Source organism: Peromyscus californicus, unplaced genomic scaffold (assembly GCF_007827085.1).
Source record: "Peromyscus californicus insignis strain IS unplaced genomic scaffold, ASM782708v3 Scaffold_17__1_contigs__length_78620276, whole genome shotgun sequence".
NCBI classification, from domain to species: Eukaryota; Metazoa; Chordata; class Mammalia; order Rodentia; family Cricetidae; genus Peromyscus; species Peromyscus californicus.
The window spans coordinates 64,478,399-64,501,941 of record NW_026294469.1 but is presented as its reverse complement, the minus strand read 5'-3'; the positions used below and the strand labels follow the sequence as shown (position 1 = coordinate 64,501,941).

The window sequence follows — 23,543 nt, the reverse complement described above, 5'->3', positions numbered from 1 at the left end:
TTAGACGTCAGCCCAACCCTGTCTGAGTCATTACACACTCTAAATAATTGCCCTGCAGTCTAACTAATGTGAAGGCCTCAGCTGGGAGTGCCAAGCTAGCTAGGCTGCTTTTGTATTCATAATGATGTTCAAAGCCCTTGAACTCTTCGTGTATCTATATTTCAGTGTGTGTCCGTGTCTTTGTGTGTTTTGTATCTACTCAGTGTGTGAGTGTCTGCCCATCTGTGAGCCTTGTAAACCCTCCAGGAATCTGCACCGCCCTGGAGATGGCGTTATTATTGAAGCACAGGGAGGGACCGGGCGCCTCGTAGATAGAAAGATGAAGGTTCAGTTGTATCTACTACGGAATGTGTGGCCCAGAGCAAAGCCCTTGGATTCCATGACTCTTGTTTTCTAGCCTTTAAACAGTGTAGCCTCTAAAATAAGTGGATGTACTTAGCCCAGTGCCTAGTGCAGGAAAACATCAGTTAACAGTCATGACAAGCAGGGCTTCCAAGGAGAGACTCTGCCTCAACCTCTATCCAGGTCTTTCTCAGCCCAGACCTCAGTGTCTGTGACTAAAGAGGCCTACTGTTGTTCCAATCTCTTTTGTTAAGGTCTTTCCTTAACAAAAGTAAAGAATTGACCAATCCTGAATATGAAATAGCTAGAAGAAAAGCATTCAGCCAACTCCATAACTCCATAATACTCTAGGGCATTTGCAGAGCCCAGCAGAGGACCAGGATACTTGATACACAACTTTGGAACAAATTAATAAATCAACTGTCTCTTGAGCTTCTCTAGAATCCCTTCTCCACATTGGGAGATGCCTTATAGTCATCATGCCGGACTGAGGGTTTCTCCTGAGAAAAACATAAGCTATATTTAAGATGCCATCCCTGGCATTAGAAACACTACAACCACCCACATGCAGGGCAGCGCTGGTCCAGGGACCCTTAATGAGGGAGTATGCTGGAGTGCCGATAGATGCCTGTGCTTCTTCTATGTTTTAATCAAAAAACAGTAACTGGTGCTACAGAAAGAGCTGCATCCTTAAAGTGTCTGTTGTGCAAGAAAGGATTGATGGCTGGAGACATGGCTCAGTGGTCAAAAACACTATTTGTTCTTGCAAAGGACCCGGGTTCTGTTTCCAGCACCCCACAACTGTCTGGAACCCCAGTTCCAGGGGATCTGCTATCCTTTCCTAACCTTCACCAGGAATCGTGAGTTGCACACACATTCATGCATACATCCATTTAAATACATTAAATAAGGATAAATAAATTATGGTGATATATTGTGTACCCTAATAAATTTGCCTGAAGATCAGAGAACAGAACAAGCCACTAGATTAAACATGGAAGCCAGACAGTGTGGCACACACCTTTAATCCCAGCACTTGAGATCTCAGGCCTTTGCTTGGGAAGTCCCATGCCTTTAATCCCAGGAAGTAATAGAGAAAGGTATATAAGGCATGAGGAAACAGAAACTCACTCTCTTTAGGCTGAGGATTTCATAGAGGTAAGAACTAGTGGCTGGCTGATCTTTCAGCTTGCACCCTGATATCTGGCTCTGGGTTGTCTATTAAAAGACCATCTAAGATTCAAACAACAATGAATATTTAAAAGAAGAAGAATGAGAAGTTCAGATCCCCAACATTTACGTAGAAAAGCCAGGCATGGTCTTGTGTACCTGTAACCCTAATGCAGGGGGTGCAGAGACAAGGAGGTCCCCCAGGACACACAAACCAGCCAGTCTAGTCAATCAGTGAGTGCTAGGTTTCATGAGCAGTTCTGTCTCAAAATCTAAAGTGAAGGAACCGCAGAGAGGGGTCTGTAGTTAAGAGCACTTGCTGACTTAATGTTCTGGCAGGGGACCCTGGTTTGGTTCCCAGCACCCACATAAGGTGGCTCACAACCACCTGTGACTCCAATTCCAGACCCTCTGACACTCTTTCCTGACATACTTGGGTACCTGCATGCACATAGTGTACATACAGATAAGTAGGCATACACACACACAAATAGGTGGAACGCTATAGCAAAAGATACCCGACATTGACCTCTGGCCTCCATACACATGCACACATAGGTACCTGCACACATAGGTACACATACACTAAACAAAATGCACTAAAGTCACACGTAATCAATAATTATTGTTGTCTGACTACAAAAGTGGTGTGTTTACACCAGCAAAAAGAAAACCCATATAGATAAGCCAAAACAAGAAAATTTTAATCTCAATATTTTTGCACTCATTACACTTTTGCACATAGACGTGTTGTTATAAAAACAGAATCATATCATTGTTTTCTCAGTAAATGATTTTGGCCATCTTTTAAAGAACTCTATACACCTCCACAGAATTTATTTCCTTGGTGTCCTAGTCAGGGTGACTGTCACTATGATGAAACACCATGACCAAAGCAACTTAGGGAGGAAAAGGTTTATTTGGCTTACACTTCCACATCATGGTTCATAATCAAAGGAAGTCAGGACAGGAACCTGGAGGCAGGAGCTGATGCAGAGGCCGTGGAGGAATGCTGCTCTCTGACTTGTTCCTCATGGCTTGCTCAACCTGCTTTCTACTAGAACCCAGGACCAACCATCAGCCCAGGAAGAGCACCACCCACCATGGGAAGGGCCCTCCCCCATAAATCACTAATTAAGAAAATGTTCTACAGCCAAATCTTATGGAGGCATTTTCTCAATTGAAGTTCCCACCTCTCAGATGGACTTTATCTTATGTCAAATTGACTTAAAACTAGCCAGCATATGTAGTCAAAGAAAAGACCATTTCCATCAGGGGTATGAGGGATCTCAACTGAGGCCTCATGCATGCTAGGCGAACCCTACTTCACTGAACTACATCCTCAGCCCAAGAGCTTCATGTTTTTAAATCACTCTTTTTTTTTTCTTGAGACAGGGTCTCACTATGTAGACCAGGCTCACAGAGAGGCTCCTGCCTCTGCCACCCAAGAGTGTGTGCTGCCATGCCTGGTCCTTAAATAAATCTTTTAACACATATAATATAATATAATATAATATAATATAATATAATATAATATAATATAATATAATATAATATAATATATAATACAATACAATATAATATAATACAATATAATATAATACAATACAATATAATATAGGCAAGACAGTAATTCAACACCATCAGAGTGGAAATGGAGTGGGAAGAAAATCCGCCTCTCTCATAGCCAGCTGGTTCCAAGAGCTATTTCTTAGATCAATCTTAACAACGGCTGTGGCCCGTTGAAGGAGCAGGATCACACACATGACTCTCCTTCACCTTCCGATGTCTTCGGGTGACAGCAAACCTCAACTCCACCCAGGCCAGCCTCCCTGAGCCACTTTGCTCTGGCGGAGTAAGATGCTGCCTTCCACCATTCCCAGCATCTGGTTCCAGCCCCAACCAGTTCTGTCTCTGTCCTGATACCCAGGTGTCTCTTTCCAATAGAAATTCATCATCTTCTCTCCAGTCACTGAGGGAAACCAAGGCACCAAGAGGCACATGAGAGTAACATTCCAGTGAGAGCTGGGAGTCCCCCAACCACCCGGTCCCTGCCCTGGGGCCTTTGCACTTGACAAAGAACTTTCCTCTGGCTCCTGCTATTGCTAAGAGTCTCGTATTCACCTTCCTGTGCCATGGGGACAGCACATGTGAGGAAGGACAAATGCCTGCCTGCGTAAGAAAGCCATGGGGCCCCACAAAACCAGCTGCTGCCCTGCTTCTGCTAATAAGCAGCTGTATGGCTCAAACCTCCAAATTTTCCATTTCCTCATCTTAAAATATAGGTGGGAACACTGGAGCCTCAACCCTTCCCTCTAGGGGGCTTAGTTTCAGAGAAACAAAAACCACAGCATCTGGGGGAGTGCCACAGTATGATGGCAGGGCCCTCAGGATGGACTCAAGCAACAGAACAGACAAGCTCTAAGTGCCAGCCTGCTGGACTGGGGCCCTGAGTGACTGTGACGCAGTGCAATGTCCTCAAGAACTCTACAATGGGCTAATTGCTACCCTGCTTTTCTCAGCAGAAGACATGAGGGCCAGGCATCTGGAGGGACCTGCTCTGCTTCCCACTCTGGACAGGACCCAGCCAGGGTACAGAGCCTGTTCACTGTGCTCTCAGAAACTCCTTTCTGCTTTTCTAACGGTAATCCCTTGCATATTTGAAAGACTAATCAGTCAACTCGATTTTCTACAGAAAAATAAAACTCTACTAAATTAAAGCAGCTATGGCTTAACAGATGCCCATGTTCACAAAATCAATTCAGGAGCGATGTTCTCCTCTAAGCATGCTCCTTTCCACAGATAAGCTTCTCCCACCACAGTCCATGGGCACACCTACCTCTCCCTGGAGGCTTGATAAGCAACAGCTGAGCCCAACCCAGGGGTTCTGACTCAGGTGACCCAGGTGCTCTGCGGCCATTATGTGCATCTCTCATAAGTTCCCAGAGGACCCCAACCCTGCTCATCTAGAGTGAGCCCTGCTTAGAAAGCATTCCTAGAGAAGCCCTGTCTGCATAGCTCCCCAGCCTGTAGAGCAGTGGTTCTCAACCTTCCTAACACTGAGACCCTTTAATAAAGTTCCTTGTGTTATGGTGACCCCCCAACCATAAAATTATTTCATTGCTACGTCATAAATCTCATTTTGCTACTATTGTGAACCAGTATGTAAATATCTGATACACGACACCTGTGAAAGGGTCATTGAACCCCCAAGGGGGTCACAACCCATAGGTTGAGAACCGCTGCTTTAGCGGCTCAACAAGACTCTAGGATTGACTGACAGCCGGCTCCGTTAGGTGTTAAGCCCTCACATCTGGTCAGTGATGTGGTTCTAAGTGCCCTGGTGCTCTCCACCTGTGTCTGCCGCTCGCCTTTCTACCCTGCCGCGGCTCTCAGCTCCAGGGATAACTTGGCTTTCTGCTCCACACCAGCTGGCAAAGGCTGAAAGGAGTAGCCTTGTAAGCAAGCACCCCAGCAGGATGAATTCCCCACCACAGTCCCCGGAATCAGAGGGACGACTGTCCCCCTCTCAAAGCACGAGAGCTTCCCTTCCCGCAACACATGGTTTGTGTAATAAGTACTTGTAGCTACATGAAATCTGGGTCTTCACTGTTTATTTTTTAAAGCTTTGAATGCTTAAAAATGAGACGCCCTTTAAAAAAATTCAATCTCCAAATATAGTTGCTTTATTGTTATTTTCAGAACTTTCGAACCAGCACACAATGCACACCCCAGTAGAACACAAGCAGGATTTTAAATAGTGGTTTCCAAACAGATGACCAGTTGCCATGGGGGCTGTTTTTCCCTAGCGACTTGATTGCTTAGAGTTATCAGGTGTAATAAATGGCTTCTTTTAGAACAAAGGCCTGTGTTCAGAGGTCTCCCCGGCAGCTCCACTCCACTCTAGCATTGTCGTCACCAAGAATACTTGTAGTACGGAAAGACGGCTCTAGAGCTAGGCCAGGCAACCAGCCTACCGTCCACCTACAAAGGAGACAAGATGGCCTTTAGTAGCTGCTACACTGCCTACTGTCCATTTCCTCCTGTGCTTACATCAGGCCATTCCAGAGAAGCAGAGTCAGGAGACCCAGGTCTAGGATCCCCTGCTAGGGTGAGTGCTCCTGGTTTACTCCAGGACCACAGCTGCTGTGCGGGTGATGGCGAACTGGCTGAGCCCAGGAATGGCTTCTGCGGATGGACCGTGAGACGAGGAAAAAGGTTTGGACCAAATGCGCTCATGAATACGCTTTTGATGTGACACTATCTTGGCGCCTGTGAACTGATAATGACCGAAGGAAGGCCCCTTGCTGCCCAAGCACAGAGGAGCTGCCAGGTGGGACCACAGGGGCACAATCTGCAAGTGCCCTGACATACATCCTGATGGTGTGGCTCCCCCTGCAGGCAAGAGAAAGAGGAAGCTCACCTCCGTGGGCCGGAAACAGAAGAGTTCCTTTCCAGCTTCCCTTTCTACAGCCTGAGGTCTACACCCTGTGCTCTTCGCTGTTCATTAATTCAACTCCCACTAAATGCAAAGGTAGTCGGCAAATTGTATACCTACAACACAACGAACCCCGTCTCATGAGAATTATACATCAGTAAAGCGTCTCTAACTGTTCACGTTTATTAGGTGTGGGTGTTCCTGCCTAAAATCCCAGCTCCTAGGAGTCTGAGGCAGGAGGATTGTGGATTTCAAGAGAGACTAGGCTACACAGTAAAGCTTAGTCTCAAAAAATGTGAAGGAAAGAAAAGCAAAAGCAGAGGAAGGGGTGAGGGGGAAAAAAAAGGGGGTACCTAAAGAGATGGTTCAGTGGTTAGGACCACCGGCTCTTCTTACAGAGGACCCAGGTTCAATTCCTAGCACCCACATGGTGGCTCACAACAATTTGTAACTCGAGTCCCAGGTATCAGAGACTTTTGTGGCCCCCCTGGGCTCTAGGCACACACATAACACACAGATACATATGCAGGCAAAACAGCCATACATATAAAGTGAATAAATATTTTTTAAAGGAAAGGAAGAAGGGGAGAGAGGGAGGGGAAAGGAAAGGGAAAGTTAAAAAGGGGGAAAGCAATTTGTGAACCTGAGGATACAGCGCTGCAGGAAGATTTGCCTAGCTAGCATAGATCTTGTGTCCAATCCCCAGTACTACAGAGCTGAAAACTTTTTGACAAAAAAAAAAAAAAGAAAGAAAAAGAAAAAGTGTTTTATCTTTAATGTAAAGATTTCATTTGATTCTTCTCTCACTAAACTTTCAATCAAAACTAAGTACCCTTTTGGTCAGGATACCTACAAGAAGATCACATACACATATGTGCACGTGTGTGCGCGCGCACACACACACACACACACACACACACACACACACACACACACACACATCCCTACAGCAAATTGTCCTGATGAAAATAAACCACGAAGAGCAGAACCCGAAAGGTATGGATTCAGCAACCTCGGGCTCCTGAATCAAGACTGGCTGGGGCTTCATCCAGTGCCATGAGCATCCCTCATCCTCAGGTAGCCCAGAGCCTCTCGGGTACCTGCAAGGATGGTGACTGGTCTCCAGAGAGACGCTTGCAGCATGCACTTTAAAATTCAGCATCTCAGCATTGGGCAGAGCTAACCACACAAAGAAGCCACTGGTGCCTGCTCCCCACTCCCCCTCCGCCCTGGCCAGCTCCGGCCCAGCAGCCTCCAGACTAGCAACTCTACGGTGGTGGTTTTGGCAACGTTTCCACCAAAACCATCGCACTTGAAAACTTCCATGGCTATGCTATCCAATTCTCACTAACCCCAAATAGGGTGGAGCTGACTTACGGCTTCAAATCCTTTCGCCCTGAACTTTAGAAAGAAAACCTCTCTACCCAGTCATTGTTTTTTTTTTTTTAATCCAGGGACCCTGAACCTGTGGAGGGGGAAGAAAAGTTCCATAAGTTTCTTTTTCTTCCTGCTGCTCTATTTAGTTTGGTCAATTCAAACACTGCCAATGGCAAATGCTCCAATGATTGATTAGGGGGTGTGTGTAGGTGGCTGAATTTTCTGGTGATACCAGAATTGCAGGAGCAATTTCTGAAGCACTCTGTGTCATCACAGGGCTGAGCTCAGTCAGAGACTGGAGGATGACTCAAGGTGGAGGTGGGGGAGGGGGAGCCAGGGACCCCATCGGGGGAAGATCCGATCAGTCGGTTCATTTATTTTGACAAATCTTTTCTTTTTAATCATCTATAATGAGGCCATAGTACATTGTGCCGTGTGTATGATATATTTTGGAAAGGTAATGAAGTCTGGGGAATAGGCAGCATAACTCAGCTCCCAGCTATTAAATCTCTGCTTAGAAGTAGGATAAAGTCAGAGATTTGTGTGTATGTGCAAGAGTGTAAAAATTATAAGGCTGGCACATTAGCAGGGGCAAAAATTAGCCAGGTTCTACTACTCTATTGAGATTTAGAGCATCGGAGTACAGTGACTACATTTTCCTTAGAGATCTTTACAGCTATTTGGAATTATGAACCCATAATATGCAAATGCACGGGGCTAAGAAATACGCATTCTTGGCAGAGACTGAAGATGTTATAATGTGTGCTGTAAACGGCCCCGCGTATGTGTATAAAATCAGCACGCACATACTAACTGGTCGATTATCCCCTCTAAAACCGCACATAAATTCTCCTGACAGGAATTGGAATTTTGCACACATCCCAAGAATGAACAGACTCTTAATGTGCTCTGTGTGTGAAGGATGGAGTATGGGAACCAGCAGAAAGGGTCACTAAGCTAAGTAAGAGACCTTTCTGGTTCTGGAGCGTGACAGCAAGAGGTTCAGGGCTACATTTTCCTTCTGAGCATGATAATTGTAATATTAGTCATAGTCAATAACATTTTATTGAGTCCTGGGCTTCAAGACAGACACTGGGCTGGGAGCTTCCAACCAACAATCCCAAGGGGAGGGGAGGAGAGAATATGAATATGTATGTATGTGTAAATATATGTACATGTAAAAGAGAGAACATGAATATGTGTGTATGTGTAAATATGTATACATGAGAGAGAGAGAGAGAATGTGTGTGTTCTATTCAAATGTTTTACACCCTGGCAAATGGCTATTTCCCAAGGGAATGCAGCAATTTATTAGGGTGAAAATGTTAGTTGGTTCACCAGGCAGGAAGGAGAACTCAGTCCACAGGTTACCAACAACAGAGCAGAGGCCTCCTACAAAGGCCCAGCCTTTTGTGGTGTGAGTACTTCAGACCTGGAGCCAAAATCTAGATACTTCCACTTCTGAGAGAAGAGCAGAGAGTGGGGGACTGCAGCCCAGAATCTGAGAAGAGGTAACAAATGCCCAAAATAGAATGTTGCTGAGTCAGGTCTTCACAATCGCAGGGCTGGAAAATTGTAAGGAAGGGGAAAAAAGCCTTTAGTTAAACAACGGCTTTTAATGACTTCTGCAAATAGGTGACTCTCTGCAAGGTGACTGAATCTGGTGCATCAGAACCTAAAGGAACGTGGAGCTGCTGGCAAAGCTGTGGAGGGAGAGCATAGAATGGTTAGGTTTCTACAGTGTAAATAGAAATAGTATTTCATGGAAAAACTCACCTTTACAACCTCTCTCTCCATCCCTATGCCCTGGCAAAGCATGTGAGTGTGTGTGTGTGTGTGTCTCCAAGGACCCTGGTACACAAAAGCAAGCACACACTTTCCCCCAATAGCTGGCAAAGGGAGAACCAAGGACTGCCCCTTCAGCACCCAGAATGTGAGCAAGATTCCTGAGTGCTTGAAACTAGATGAAATCTGAACTGGGACACGCTTTGCAAAAGCATGCCCACCATCACAGTTAAACCACAAACATGAAGCATTCTCCTTATCCTCCGTAGATGACCTGCAAAAATCAAGACAAGAAGACTGAGGTGGGAGAGGAGGCATGGCTCAGTCATAAAGTGACTGCCACATAAGCATGAAAACTGATTTGGACCTCACTTCCAGCACCCATATAAAAGTCAAGGGCAGCACCACACAGCTATAAGCCCTAGGCTAGGTGGGAGGGGACAACCATCAACAGGTTTTGGTGACGAGCCAGCCAGTTTAGCCCAGTTGGTAAGCCTTGGGTTCCTGGAGAGACCCTCTTTCAAAAAAGTAAGGAAGAGAGGAGAGTGATAGCGGAAGACTCTCAACAGTGCACATACATGTGCACGCACACACATACACACACAGAGCCTGAGATGAAGACACCCAAAGGCACACACCACACACACACCACACACACACACATACACACACACAGAGCCTGAGATGAAGACACCCAACACCACACCACACACACACACACACACACACACACACACACACACACACACAGCCTGAGATGAGCATAATCTCATTAGGTGAGCTGCAGATATTCCACCTACTAATCTTTCATTGAGACAGATCAACAAAGGTTAGAGACCATCAGAAAAATAGCAGACAAGCATGTTTTCTTAAGTGGTTTGTTTTATTTGTAACAGTGCTAGGACAGAGAAACCTTGAGATTACAAAGACGGACATAAATCTGCTGGAGGAAGCTTATGCAAACTGGGACCTTGGGATGGGGTCCTTGAATCTCTATGCCACATCTAAAGCCTGATCACTATACGCAAGATTTACTATCCCTCAAATCAATTCCTCTGCTCCTGTCAACTCTCTACCCTGACAGGACACACCACTTGGTCCACGCCACCCAGCATGGCCCTAGTGAGAAAGGAATGTTTACCCTCTCAGGGGCTTTGGCATTGATAGTAAGTGATGTGATTTCACAGAGCAGAAACAGGATTTCCCCTCTGCAAATCCATAAAACACGTACAAACTTCTGTGATGTCTTAACTCCTGAATTTAGCAGCCTGGTTTTCTTTGTGCTGGTAGTTATATCTTTATGGCAGTGCTTTATATGGTTCCAAAGTTAATTTCCCAAAATGCTATATGAAAGAGATATTGGCTAATGACCAAAAATCATCCCAGGGCTCACAAGACAGCTCAGTGAGTAAAAGCACTTACCACTCCATCCTGATGCCTGAGTTTGATCTCTGGAGCCCGTGGGCAGAAGGAGAAAACTGACTCCTGAACGTTGTCTCCTGGACTTTAACCTATAAACCATGATGACGATGGACATGATGATAATGATTTGTTGCTGTTGTTGTTGTTGTACAGACAGGGTTTCTCTGTAGCCCTGGCTGTCCTGGAACTCGCTCTGTAGACCAGGCTGGCCTTGAACTCACAGAGATCCTCCTGCCTCTGCCTCCTGAGTGCTAGGATTAAAGGCATGCACCACCACCACCTGGCATGATGATGATTTTTAAAAATCATCCCCGTGTGGTGCTGGACTGGAATGTTTAGTTTTACTTCTGGACATCTAGTGGCTTATTTCTTCCTAAGTTCTCATCCTTTAAGGATAGAGTTCAAACCATAACACCCCTGAAGCACAGCAGTATTCGATGAACCAGACAGGGTGGTCCAACCAGGCAATAACTGAATTTTGCAACGATTTCCTCAGACTTGCTTCCCTAACTAGATGTATTTCCTCTTGCTCCCATACACTCTTCTTCTGGAGGGACACATCATCGCTTAGCCCATGTCGTGTTGGTCCCACAACTCCCTTGCCCAAGGTTGTCCTCCAACTCTGAACACTCAATTTTCAATGTAATAGATAAAATATGGGCTGTGGAATTAGCTCTGTCACTTCCCTAATTGCTTCCTGCCAGGTACACCACCTCAAGCAAGCTAACCTAAACATCCTAAGCCTTAATTCTTCATTTGCTAAATGGGAATGATAATGTTGAATTGAAAGTCGTTGTAAGAATTAATGGGCATGTCACAACTAGGAAGAGCTTACAACGCAGCAGTTGCTCCATCGTGTCATTTCCTTTCCTCCTCCAAGCTCTCTTCCAGAGGTCAAGTCTCACAGTGCCCAGGCTGTATGGCAAATCACTGCCCTTCTTCAAACCGGTATAGCCTTTCCAAGCTACACTGTATCGTGTGGTCACCGGCATAAGGATTGCATATGTCCAGTATGCATCAACATCTTCCAAAGACATCTTTGGATCCTTGAACACAAAACCCTGTCTTGGATTTCCCCTGTGCCCTGGAGAACTAAGCCCAAGACTAACAATACCACAAGAGCCCAAATATGCCTGGGTCCCACGAGGTCATAGCTCCCGTCTCTAAATACACAAAAAATAGTAAAGATTCTTCAAGAGCAGATGCTCTCTCAGGACCCATCTGCAAATGTAGCTCACCTGATCAGGGTCTGTCCTCACAGCCTGGGGCTGTTTCAGAAAGCAGGCTGCCCAGATTCAGGCCAGCATTAATTAAAGCAGATCACCCTAAATCTGAGAGGGAAACAGCAAGCTGCTGGTACACAGAGGCGAACCCCAGACTCCAGGTCAGACAGGAAAGTGTACTTCCTTCCATAAAGCCCCTGTCTGCCTGGCTGTACCATCACGGCCTAATCGATGTGAAGGGATTGGCCCAAGTAACACTGGCTCGTTAGACTCCGAAGCCAGCCCTGACTGCTTTGGATATAGAAGGGTTCCAAAGTTCTCAAGGCCAAAAGGGGACAGAGTCCAAGACTCTGCCCCCTGGAGGATGGTGAGAGGCAGTTGAGAGGGACCAAGGGCAGACAGCAGGAGGGCTTTTCAGAAGTCACTGCTGCTCTCAACTGTCCTGGACACCTTCCTAATGCTCACCCACCTCTCATCCATGGGGCCCAGAACACACCGTGGGGCGGCTTCTCCTTCACCAGGGCTATAGCCAATGACGCGTTAGACAACTTCTCCCCAGCATGCAGGCAAGACTGCTCCAGTCTGTCACTATGTAGCACCAGAGTGTGGGTGCTGTCTTGCAAGCCCTTTCCTCTCTTGCACCCCATCTTTACCTCTCATGCAGTAGGACCTCCGGAAGCATCAGCTTAATAGGTCAAGTTTGACTACATTTATTTTCCAGGAAGTCCAGCTCAAAGTTCATTTCTCTCTCTCTCTCTCTCTCTCTCTCTCTCTCTCTCTCTCTCTCTCTCTCTGTGTGTGTGTGTGTGTGTGTGTGTGTGTGTGTGTGTGTGTGTGTGTGTGTGTAGACCACTATACCTGGTGTAGTGTGATGCATGGAGATCACAAGTCAATTTCAAGTTCAAGTGTCTTCTTCTAACCCTCAGCATCTTATTCTTTGGGACAGGGTCTCTCACTGACCCCAGAGCTCAGTGATCGGCTAGACTAGCTGGCCAGCAAGCCCTAGTCATTCCCCCTATTTTCTCCTCAGCACTGGGGTTACAGCTGGGTGCCACCCTGCAGTCAGATGACAAAGCCATCTCCCTAACCCCTCATTCTACTCTTAATCCTTAAGGAATTAAGATATTTTGTTCTCTGAAATATCTTGTGCACAGTGGCAGCAAACTTACTTACTCTTCCTGAAAAGTTCTTTGTACACAGGGTCTACAAAGTCAGGGGTGTTTTCATTAAAAACATCACTGGGTCTTGTATCAACACAAGACTGGAAGCCAAAATATTCGTGTATTAGGAGTCATCAAATAATTAGTCAGATTTTAAGATATCTCCAAGATGGGCTGCAGAGAGAATTTGGTGTGCGTGGCTCTTGATGAACAACCTGCATTTGATTCCTGAGACTTACATGATGGAAGGAAAGAAGTGACTTCTGTGAGACCCTGTCTCAAAGGAGGAAAAGGTAGTAAATATTAAAATGTAATTTTAAAAGGGTATCTTAAAGACAGATTGAAAACAACGTAGAAAAATGAAATACAATGGTCTGATCTGTTTGTAATTGGCCGAAAATATTAAAAGCATGCATTCATGTGTGTACCTCCACATCTATGTTTTCTTGTGCATGCTAGATGTCTTTAAACTGAAGAAATCATGAATAGAAGCTGCCCCGGGGAAGGAGACCAGCAGCTGTGAGAAAAAGATGTTTCACTTCAAATACCCTTTTGTATCTTTTGAATTTTAAACCATGTAACTGTTGACCTATTCAGAAAAAAAAATTAAATTAAAAATTCAAAGCAAACAATGTGGAGAAAGTAATAAAAATGTAGTTTATGAAAACATAGAAGAGAAATCCTTATTTTAAAAAAGGCTCAAAGCAGCCCGAGGAATTACCTGTGAACCGTGGAAGAGAAAAACCCTACAGGCCCGGGCTTCGGGGGAGGCAGAGGCTCCAGTTCTGGCGTCCAGTCCTCTGCTGCCCACTGGAGTGGATTTCAAGAGTCATGCAGCCCTTCTGAACCTCACTTTCCTCATTTGGTCCAGCCTATTTGGGCCTTTTTTCTGTCTGGGAGACGGGGTTTCCTCGGGGAATCACAAACTAGCTAGATGATGATAACATGCCTAAAAAGATAGCAGAGCTCTTCCTAGAGAGAGAGAGAGACAGAGACAGACAGAAAGACAGAGAGGTCATGCAAGTGCTTCCTCCCCCTTCTAAAAGGGCATGGTAAAGAGACAGAACCCCAAGTGCTCCTTGCCAGAGCACAGGAAAAGCAGAGGCTCTGACTTCAGAAGCCGAAAATACACTAGGTCGCACCCTTCCCTCCAAGCACGCCTGCCCTATCCCTCCCTCTTCCACATCCTCTCTGGACAGGCCCGGTGCCCATTAATGACAGAGCTGAAAAAGTTCCCTTTTTTGTGTGCTAATATTTCCTGCCCGGCCACTCCCTTCTTTTAATGGTCTCTGTTCGCAGCCCTCTGGGATGACCAGGGACAGAAGGCAGCTTCAGAAGTGTAGCACAATGAAAATGTCACTGTTTCAACACGGCAACGCCCTTGTCCACCTCCAAAGCACGTTCAGTAACAGCTTACCTCAGTGACTGGACACAGTCCGTTCTTAGAGAGCTTACTGTACAGGCTGAAGATGGCGTTTGAGCCATGGGCCCCCAAAGTCGCCTCTGTTACCAACCTGCTCCCACATCCCACCTCTTCCTAATCCACAGTGCCCAAAATGGCTTTCCATGTCTTTCTCTCAGAAACCAGAGGGTACTATGGAAGGAGTGCCTCTTGAAAATAATCTGACTTCTCAGACAGATGAAGAAACTGAGGCCTGTAAGAGTGGAATACCCCCCTCCCCCACCTCAGGCACAGAGCATACACCCATCACAGAGGCAGGATAAATGTCAATTTCCTGTCCTTTGCCTCCCTTGTAATCTGCTTGCCTGTGACGCCCTCCCCCCACCCCAGTGCTGGGCTACTTTCCCTCACCGCACAGCCCCCACATAGTCCCTGCCTCCCCAGGACTAACCCTCCTAACCTGTGCCCCTAGGCTTTCTTTGCTGTCCAGAATAGCAGTCACCAGCCTGGGAGCTAGTGAGCATTTGAAACAGATCTAGTGACCCATGTTAAAATGATAATATTTGAGCTATAATGAGCTAAATAAAATACATCACTAAAATTCATCTTACCCATTCTCTTTTACTTTAAAAATGTAGCGACCAGAAATTTTTCGCATGTGTAGATGGTACATCATAAATTCCTATTAGACTCTGCTGCTTTCTGACTTGACCCAAGGTCAATAAAACTGACCTGCTCCTGCCTGTCAATTAAAGCCAACAGTCTTCACTGGGAAGACCAGTGGGTGCCCATGTGCAGGAGGAAGCAGTGTGTCCCTCAGCAGTGCTGAGTAGATTATCCTGGCTTGAATGGGTGTGTTTTTCCTCCACTTGAGGTGGGAAAGCAGAGTGGGGGAAGCAGTGGTACCTTGTGAGTGATGTTAAGTCTGCCCATGTGTAAAGCAGTTACCCCCAACATCGTCATTCTGAAATAGGTGGAAAGATGGGAACAGACGACAACCAAGTCTAGGATGTTTGAGAATGTCTATACTTGGTCTCATCTTCCAGTCCTGCCTCAGGTTAGAAACAAATTTACAAAATGACTAAGTAATGGTGGCTTCCTGCATTAGTCCTTGGTTCTTCGTTAGGCTACTCTAAACTCTATCTATCTATCTATCTATCTATCTATCTATCTATCTATCTATCATCTATCTATCATCTATCTATCTACCTATCCCTATCTCCCTCCCCCCTTCTGTGCATGCTCAAGAGTGCACGTGTGTGCACTCACATGCACATGTTAAATGCCACGATATCCCTGTTAAGCTAGCATTGCCGTTATACAGTAGAGGGGTTAAGTAACATAACATGCCATGATGACTCAGGAAAGTGGCAAAGCCATGGATGGACTCAGTGCTGGTCAGTTCCAAATGCTATGCTCCGTGTTCGCCCCTAACTTCTCAGCCTCAGTCTCCTTTTCTGATAAACTAGAGGAGAGGAGGGGCCTCACAATCCCAAGGACTCACTTTCTGCTGGGATTAGGTTCTGGGCCCTGACGAGCACCAATCTGCAGAGCTCTGTAGTTCAGCTCTGCACCCTTCTATTCCTCCAGCCTGGATCCCTCTGCTTGTGGTCTCCAGGGAGTTGAGTCTTCTACGCTTTTACATAAGATTTCATTAAGACTCACTGAAGCCCACTGCAATGTACATCAAGTTACTGTCTCAGAAGTCAGCCTTCCTGAATGGCTACTCTCTGCACTTCACGCCTCCTGACCTCCCAGCCCAGCACACTCTAAAGAGACCTTGACCTCCAATGGACCTCCTCATCAGGGTCTCCCCTCCCACAGGAAGGATTTTGTATTTCATTCGTGCCAGCCATGTTTCCAAGCCATGAACACAACAGTGAGGGAGACAGTAGCCACAAGCCCCTAAAGGAGTAGTGGACATCCCCAGGGAAGCCTTAAAACATTAATGAAATGACATAGGTTTATATTTCTTAAATTCTTCCTGTCTCTCTTAGCTTTAGGTCATAGGTCATGGGCACTGAAATATCTATTTTATAGAAGATATAAAGAAGGTATCATACAGTCCTTGAAAGGAAGCTATACATCCATGCTGAATATGCTTCCAAACATTCTAAAATATGTATGCAGTACCACAGACCCCTTAGCATGATGGTACAGAGGGAAGCATGAGCCACCTCCCCAGTGTGCTGGGGGACTGGAAAACACAACAGTTTTCTTTATTCATAGTACAAAAGCTAAAGCTACCCAAGGTCTTTTTAGAGAGTATGGGGCCTCTTTCTCCTCCATCATCAATGACTGACAGTGGGAATGTGAGGGTTAGGTTCCCAGGAGACAAGCTTAGGGGAAGACGGAGTGGGTTAAGTTTGGGGAAGCCATGCAGATGAGCATTTTACACATGTGCTTCTGTTTCTATACGTCCATTTGTGGATACAGAAAGAGACTGCAGTGGAATGCAGGAACTTGGGGGGCTGCGGCAGTTTTGTCTTAATTTTACTCTTTTCCACACTTTCCAGACTTTCTATAATGACTAGTAGTGCTCTGATAATCAGAGAATGGGTAGCAGTAAACGGCATGTTCATCATTTCTTTGGGTGTGTTTGTGAACCCGTTTTTATAGGCACTGTTTCAGTGGGGTTTGGAAGTCAGTGGGGTGTGAAACACTAATGAAATTCCCTCCTCCTGTGGGGCCGAGTGTGCCCCCTTGGCCCTGGAGAGGAGCCCTCCTTGTATTCATGCTGGCAGACAGCTGTCCACGGCTGTTCTGAAGAGGCTGCCAATGAATGGAACTGGTGGAAAAACACAACTCCTCACTCTCCAAGGGTGGCACTATGCTCGGACTCTTGCTCACCAGAGTGGCGCGGGGGGGGGGTGGGGGGGGCGGTTAGCTCAGCCCTGCCACCAGTAGAGATTTCTCTGCCCAAGCCACCCTTGGCAATGGCCCATGCTTCTTGAATTCCACATTCCCTTCATACCCTACATCAGAACACCTGTGACAAGCTTTATCTTCTGTCTCTGGGCTGAAGGGGCCCAGAGCACAGAGATCCTGGCCGCCTCTTCTTCACACATCCCAACAGCTCTAACAGGCACACGCACTCCACTACTCACTTCGATGTGCCAGCCCAGCTCTGATGTGGAGGAAACAATGGCAGACATTTAAGCAGGGTCCTTGGCCTCCTGGTGCTAACAACACTCCAGTGAGGAAGTCAAGCAGCAAAGGACCAAAGTCACACCCCAGGAGCACTGGGTGCGGGAAAGGATACACCGCAACGCCGTCCTTCAGTTGTGACCCAAATGACAAGGCAAAGCCAGCTAGAAGACGCACAGGGAAGGCTAGCAGACAAGGATGGGGAGCTCCTTCAAGAAGCAAGGAGTGGGGAAGGAAGGGCTAGAGACCAAACTCCTAGTGGCCAGATTACGCAAAGCCCAGCCTGCCTTCCTGTGGAGCCTTAGTGCATGCCTACTGGGGGAGGCTGGCCTGACCACAGAAAAGGACTTCATCCCCAGCTACTGAGCTACTAGCATGCCTGGTGGTAGTGAGTGGTCAATTAGCTTGGCCTCAAGGACCTCAAAATGCTGGTCAGAGAACCCGCCCCTCTTCTCACCCACACTCTGCTGCGACATCCTTGCCCTCCCAACATGCCCGTCTCCATACCACGCTGTCAATAAAGAAGCCAATCTGATCCCTGTTCACCATGCTCATCCCATGGTATCGGTTCAGCAAACTGTTCCTGCAGCCAGCCTGGAGCTGGGCACTGAGCATATAGAGAAGAGCTAACCAAAAGCCCTGAGGCCCTATACCAACTCTCCTTCCTGCCTGGGGATTCTCCTTCAAGTCTTCCCACCTAAGTGAAGGCTGCCGTGAGCCCCTGAGCTGGTTCTTACAGGCAAGTCAATTCAAACACAACAGAGTGGTTTTCCCACCCCTCTTCCTCCGCTACCACCAGCCCAGGCAGAAAATCTGGAGCCTCGGGAATGAAGTTGTAAGTAGCATCATCGTGGCAGGTACTATTGATCAAGGACAAAACAGGATTCGGGATTGGTGTGAGGAATAAGTGGTAGGGGAGGCCATTAGGATGGGGGTAGGGGCAAGTGGAGAAGACAAGCCTCAGACCTCCTCCAGCACCACACAGAAATGCCTCTGGAGTCAGAGGGGACCATGTCTAATCTGCCACTCTCAGAATCTCCTGCATAAAAATAGTTGCTGCCATTACTTTTAAAAAGCCAACTGCACTTGGTTTGCACTTTGCCAAATGCAAAGGACCAAAGTCACACCCCAGGAGCACTGGGTACAGGAAAGAATACACTATAACACCGTCCTTTGGTCCTTTGCATTTCAGTCCTGGGGGGGTTCACAGGTATCCTCCTATGCAGTGTGGGGGACAGCACCTAAGGTGCACATGCTGACTCTAGGGAGGCCTTGGAACTGAAATCCCCAAAGGCAGCAAGGCTTCAGGAAGCCCTGCGGGATCTTTTCCCCAGATCAGGGGTCAATCTGACATGGTTGGGTGGCAGGCTTTTTTTCAATGGAACACAGTCACCCCGGAGAGAAGTCAGTATTGCAGATGGTTCCAGACCCTTGAGTCTCCTCTTCCAGGAGCGGAAGGGCGTTTATAAATAGACTGACTCCTTCAGTCCTGCACAGACATAGATCCCACACCCCTGCCCCAGCCTCAGCCAGCTGGTTCTTCAAGTTCCCAAGTTCCCATAGCCTTCTACAGGAGGAAGGATGGTAAGCCAGCATCCGTGGGGGTAGAGAAGAAGGTGCCCTGATGACTGGCCTCCAGTCCACTGTCACTGTGACATCCCTCTGTAACTTCAGGGCTGGGAAGGACAATGGTCTGGAAGCATTGCTGGAGAAGTTCTTGCAGGTTATCTCCTGGAAGCCCAAGCTAAGCAGGCTAATGCACTAGGAACCATTTCCCCTCACTCTGCCTCAGTTTCTACATCTGTCTAGCTCTTGAGGGTGCTGATGAGATTAACACGCAATAGAAGTGAAAGACATTAGCAAAATATTCCAGATCATTTTTTTGTGTGTTTTTATTTTTTTTTTCTATAGCATCCCAAGCATGGGTAAGGGGATTTTGATCCTCTGTAAGAGAGCTGAGAAATGACACACTGTGGCACTGTTAGCCTTGAATTCTTCATACTACATATTGAGGGCAATAAAACTTAGAGAATGTCCCTCTTATAGTAATTTCTGACTAATACAGATTGACACATACCACACCCAATCTTATTTTGACTTAATAAGGTTCTGCCTGGCCATCTACAACATTACAGACTGAAGGCTAAGCCTTGCCCTAGAATATCTTGGTTTGAAGAAAAAAAGTTCCCTTAATCATTATCATTCTACCCACCCCCACCTCACCCCACACACACCACATACACTGGTAAGAAAAAAGTGACTAAAATATAAGTGGCCAATTCGAATCTCTTTTTAATTAAGACACTTGTTTACTCAATAAAATACAGAGTAAAAAACATTTACTGAGAACCCATTCATTGACGCTTAATAGCTATGTCAAATACTCATAACAACATTCATTCCAACACCCCCAGATAATTGCTCATCTCTCTCATTTGGTATCCACAACAGCACTGAATTTGTGTCCAAGTGTAATTGATCCAAAATTGGGCTCCCTTTCAAAAATATCTGTAAAACCTAATTACCAGGAAAACAGTTCTGGCATCCTCCAGAAAGTGGGTGCTTCAGCATGACAAGCTGTACACTCATCTTGGCTAATCAAGCCACATTATGTTGCCCAAGGAATCTGGGAGATTTGGGGCAATGAGGGTGTAGGAAAAGTTGGGACCATGTCACACTGGACTTTGCAGTGACAATCTTGATTTTGTTAGGTCAAGGATGGAGGGAGGGGGCAGGAAACCGGATCTCTTTGCTGGAAAACATGAATTTAGAAAGTACCAGATAATAAGCCCATAATAGGCTCAGGGTCTAGGAGTGGCACTTCTGTGGACAAGTCCACGAGGCTGATGTGGGCTGCTGATGTCACTTCTAGTTCCTTGCTCCTTTACCATTATGGTAGGTCACTCACCCCCTTCCTCAGTCTTGGAATTGCTCATTATAGACTGAGTTCTCTTGATGCCTAGAATCTGTTTCCCCAAATCATGTGGTCTCATTTAAAGCAAAAGAACCCCTTCCCTGCTCGTTTGTGCTTTGTGGGCGGGCTTAGCAGGGGAATAGCGAGTGTGAACAGGACCAAGGAGAATGAAGGACTGAGTGTTTCCAACTCTCAGCGGGTTTGTACCTACTTGCAACACCCAGGTATCAGACCCTCTCTGGGAATAATGATTTCTTTCAGCCTAAACCTGACCTACCCTGGTGGTTCTACCTGGCTGCCCTGTATAACCCAGCCAATAAGGAACCGAGCCAAGCCACAGAACCTCAGACTTTTTCCTCTCAGCGTTGGACACAGCACATCCTCTTTTAAGTGTTTTTCTCCTCTCGGTTCCACTCCCTTCTCGGTCTCAGAAGCCCCAGAAACCCCAGCCCCAGCTCTGCGGTGACAGCACACGCCAGGAACCTCAGCTGCTTCTGCCCTCAGCAGTGGACTCAAGGGCTGATTGAATGCTTGTCTCCACAGCTATGCAGATTTGAAAGGTGAGGGAACCTGCCGGCTCCTTCCAGGCTGCCCCTGGCCTTCCTCCTGGTGAAACCAGACCAACAGCGCGAATAACAAAGCCTCACAGCGGTCGGAGACAATTCACTGTCAACCTAGCAAGAGACGCGCACACTGTGAGCACAGATGCGCACGCGGTTTTCCGAGTATATCGCTAGGAAGAGATCTCCAGCCGCCCAACTAGGATGACAGGTTCCCGGGCAGGCTATGCTTCGCTTTATCGAGGCCTGGAGGAATTACGTGCGTGCGCCCAGTAACCTCAACTTCCCCCCTGTACCGGTAGCTAAGATGCTCATCTAAGCGGCACCTAGGTCCCAGCCGCCAGGCAACCCTTGGGTCTCATTGAGAAGTACCGGATCCCCTCCACCTTTGACAACCCCTTTCCTAATGTTCAAGAAAAGACAGCGCGAACTGCGGGTGCCCAAGTACCAGAGAACTGTCACTGTCCTAAATGCTCTCTAGCCTTCCCGGCAGAAGTACAGCAAAACTTTTGGCAGGAACCACCTGTGGCTGCCGAGAGGCCCGCCCCGCCCCGCCCCGCCCGGGCCCGGAGGCGCCGCGGAGACCGGGGCCGCACGCGCCGGCAGAAGTTCCCTCCGAGCCCCGCGCGCCACTTCGCTCCAGGCCGCGGTGCCAGCCAGGAGGCGCGGCGCCCGCTCGCTGGCTCACTCTCCGCTGGCTCTCCCCTCCCTCCTCCTCTCCCTCTTTGCCTCCGCCCGCCTCCTTCGGTTGCATGGCTGCCGCACGCACGGAGCCCCTGAATAGCCACCGCAGCCCCCCGCCTCCTGCCCAACGATGGAGCGCGCCCCTGCCCTCGCCGGCGCCCCGGGACGCGCGGACCTCCTGCCTCCTAGCAACGGCCCTGCCATCGCTTCGGGGGCGCCGAGGATGCACAGGCACCCTGTCGGAGCCCCGCGACCTCCCGACCCGCCTAGGCAGCTGAGGTACCGAAGCAGACCCCTGACAGCCCGCGCGCGGAGCCGCTCACCTCTGCGCGCCGCCGACCCCGCGCGCCTCCCGCACTTGGCTCCCGGCCGCAGCGCTCGCGTCCTCCTTTTCCGCCGCTGTCCGTCGGTCCCTGCGCTCCCGAGCCGCGCGGGCCGCGCCGCTGTCAGAGTCTCGTGGCGGGGCTGCTCCAGCGGGTGTGCAGCCGAGCGGCGGGCGCGCGGGCAGCTCCTCCCTCCCGGGGCCGCGCCTCCGCCCTCCGCACGCCCCGCCTCCCGCACCGCGGCTGGCAGCCCCGCGCCCCGAGCCCAGCGCCCGCGCCCACGGCTCGGGGGGCCGCACGGGGCTAAAGGGCCCGGATGTGTGCGGTCGCCTCTCTCTGGCTCGCTCGCGCCCGCCCCCTCCCCGCCCTGCCACACATGCACTTGCTGCGGCCCGGCCTCCTCCCGGTTCCGCTAATTTCTATTTTGACAGTCGCTGGCGAGTGGGCGGCGCTGCCGGGGACGCCCAGGACCCGCGCGGGCAGCGAGCTGGAGTCAGGTTCCCTACGCAGGGGCGGCGCGCGGGGGACCCGGCAGAGCCACCCAACGCTGGGGGCTCGGTGTCTTTATTCTTTCTTTTCTTTTTTCTCTTTGCCTCCTCCAGGATTTAAAGGGACAGCCCCGGCCGAGGCGACGGGCCAGGCGGCCGCGGTTTCTCCGGTCTCCAGACGCCCTCTGCGGCCGGTCCGGACCCGCTCACACCGGAGCGATAGCCCAGAACTGCAAGGGTGTTTTAGGCGCACGCCGGACCCGGAACAGGCGGGCTGCAGAGCTTGGCTCAGTCGCTCGGTGCACGATTTTTACACAGTCCGATTAGGATGGGAAATTAAACTACTCGACCACTGCTTTCCCACCCGAAAACAGGAGCAAAAGAGGGTGAGAAGTTTCTTTATTGCTCCGGGAATTTCAACGAACGCTCCAAGACGCCTGGTAGATACCAGCGAATGCAGACTTGCAGCACCCCAGAGCGCCCAAATCCCTGGGAGCAAGACCACCTTGCAGGACGCTCGGGTGCGTGTCCCCAAAACCTGCTCGGGGCTAAAGCACACAGTAACTCCCCAGAACTCACTCACGCATACCAGTAACTCCCAGGAGCTGAAGGCGACTTTCAACCAAGGGGGAGGGTCCAGAGAGGGTTTGGCTCCTCCCCCTTCAGGTCCCAAAGTGGTGATGGGCATTTCTAAACGCAGAAGGAGAGAGACTCGTCCCAGGAGGGCCTGAACATCCTGTCTAAGGCTAGGTGACACTGAGGCAGAGTTTCTCGACTGCAGCAGACTAAAACACTCGAACCACCTTTACTCCCCACCTTTCCAGATAGGATCCCTTGACCTCCCCATCTGTTCTTTCCTGGGGCTCTTTCCTAGGGCTCAAGAAAGTTTTTTCAAAGTCCTGAGCTGCAAGTCCGCCCAACCATGGCTGGAGAAAGAATCGCCAGTACCTTGCCTCTCTAATCTGGCCGCCCATCAATAGAAGGCAGTAGCGCTGGGATTCTATCACCGTCTTCTGGTGCAGCAAAGACTCCGTGATATCCTTTAGGGATTTAATGTAGTTTTTTGCTTGGTGATTCTTCTTAGCCATCGAGATGTTCTTATTCATTT

At 48.4% G+C, this 23,543-nt stretch overlaps 1 protein-coding gene across 1 annotated transcript in view; it reads right to left on the bottom strand.

Annotated features, from left to right (window-relative positions):
- Zbtb7c (zinc finger and BTB domain containing 7C) overlaps positions 1–22,163 on the bottom strand; it is a 335,995-nt gene extending 313,832 nt beyond the window's left edge. The window contains exon 1 of the mRNA XM_052742570.1: positions 21,948–22,163. The gene's annotated coding sequence lies outside the window, so the exon portion shown is untranslated. The remainder of the gene's footprint in view (positions 1–21,947) is intronic.
- Between the last annotated feature and the right edge of the window lie 1,380 nt (positions 22,164–23,543).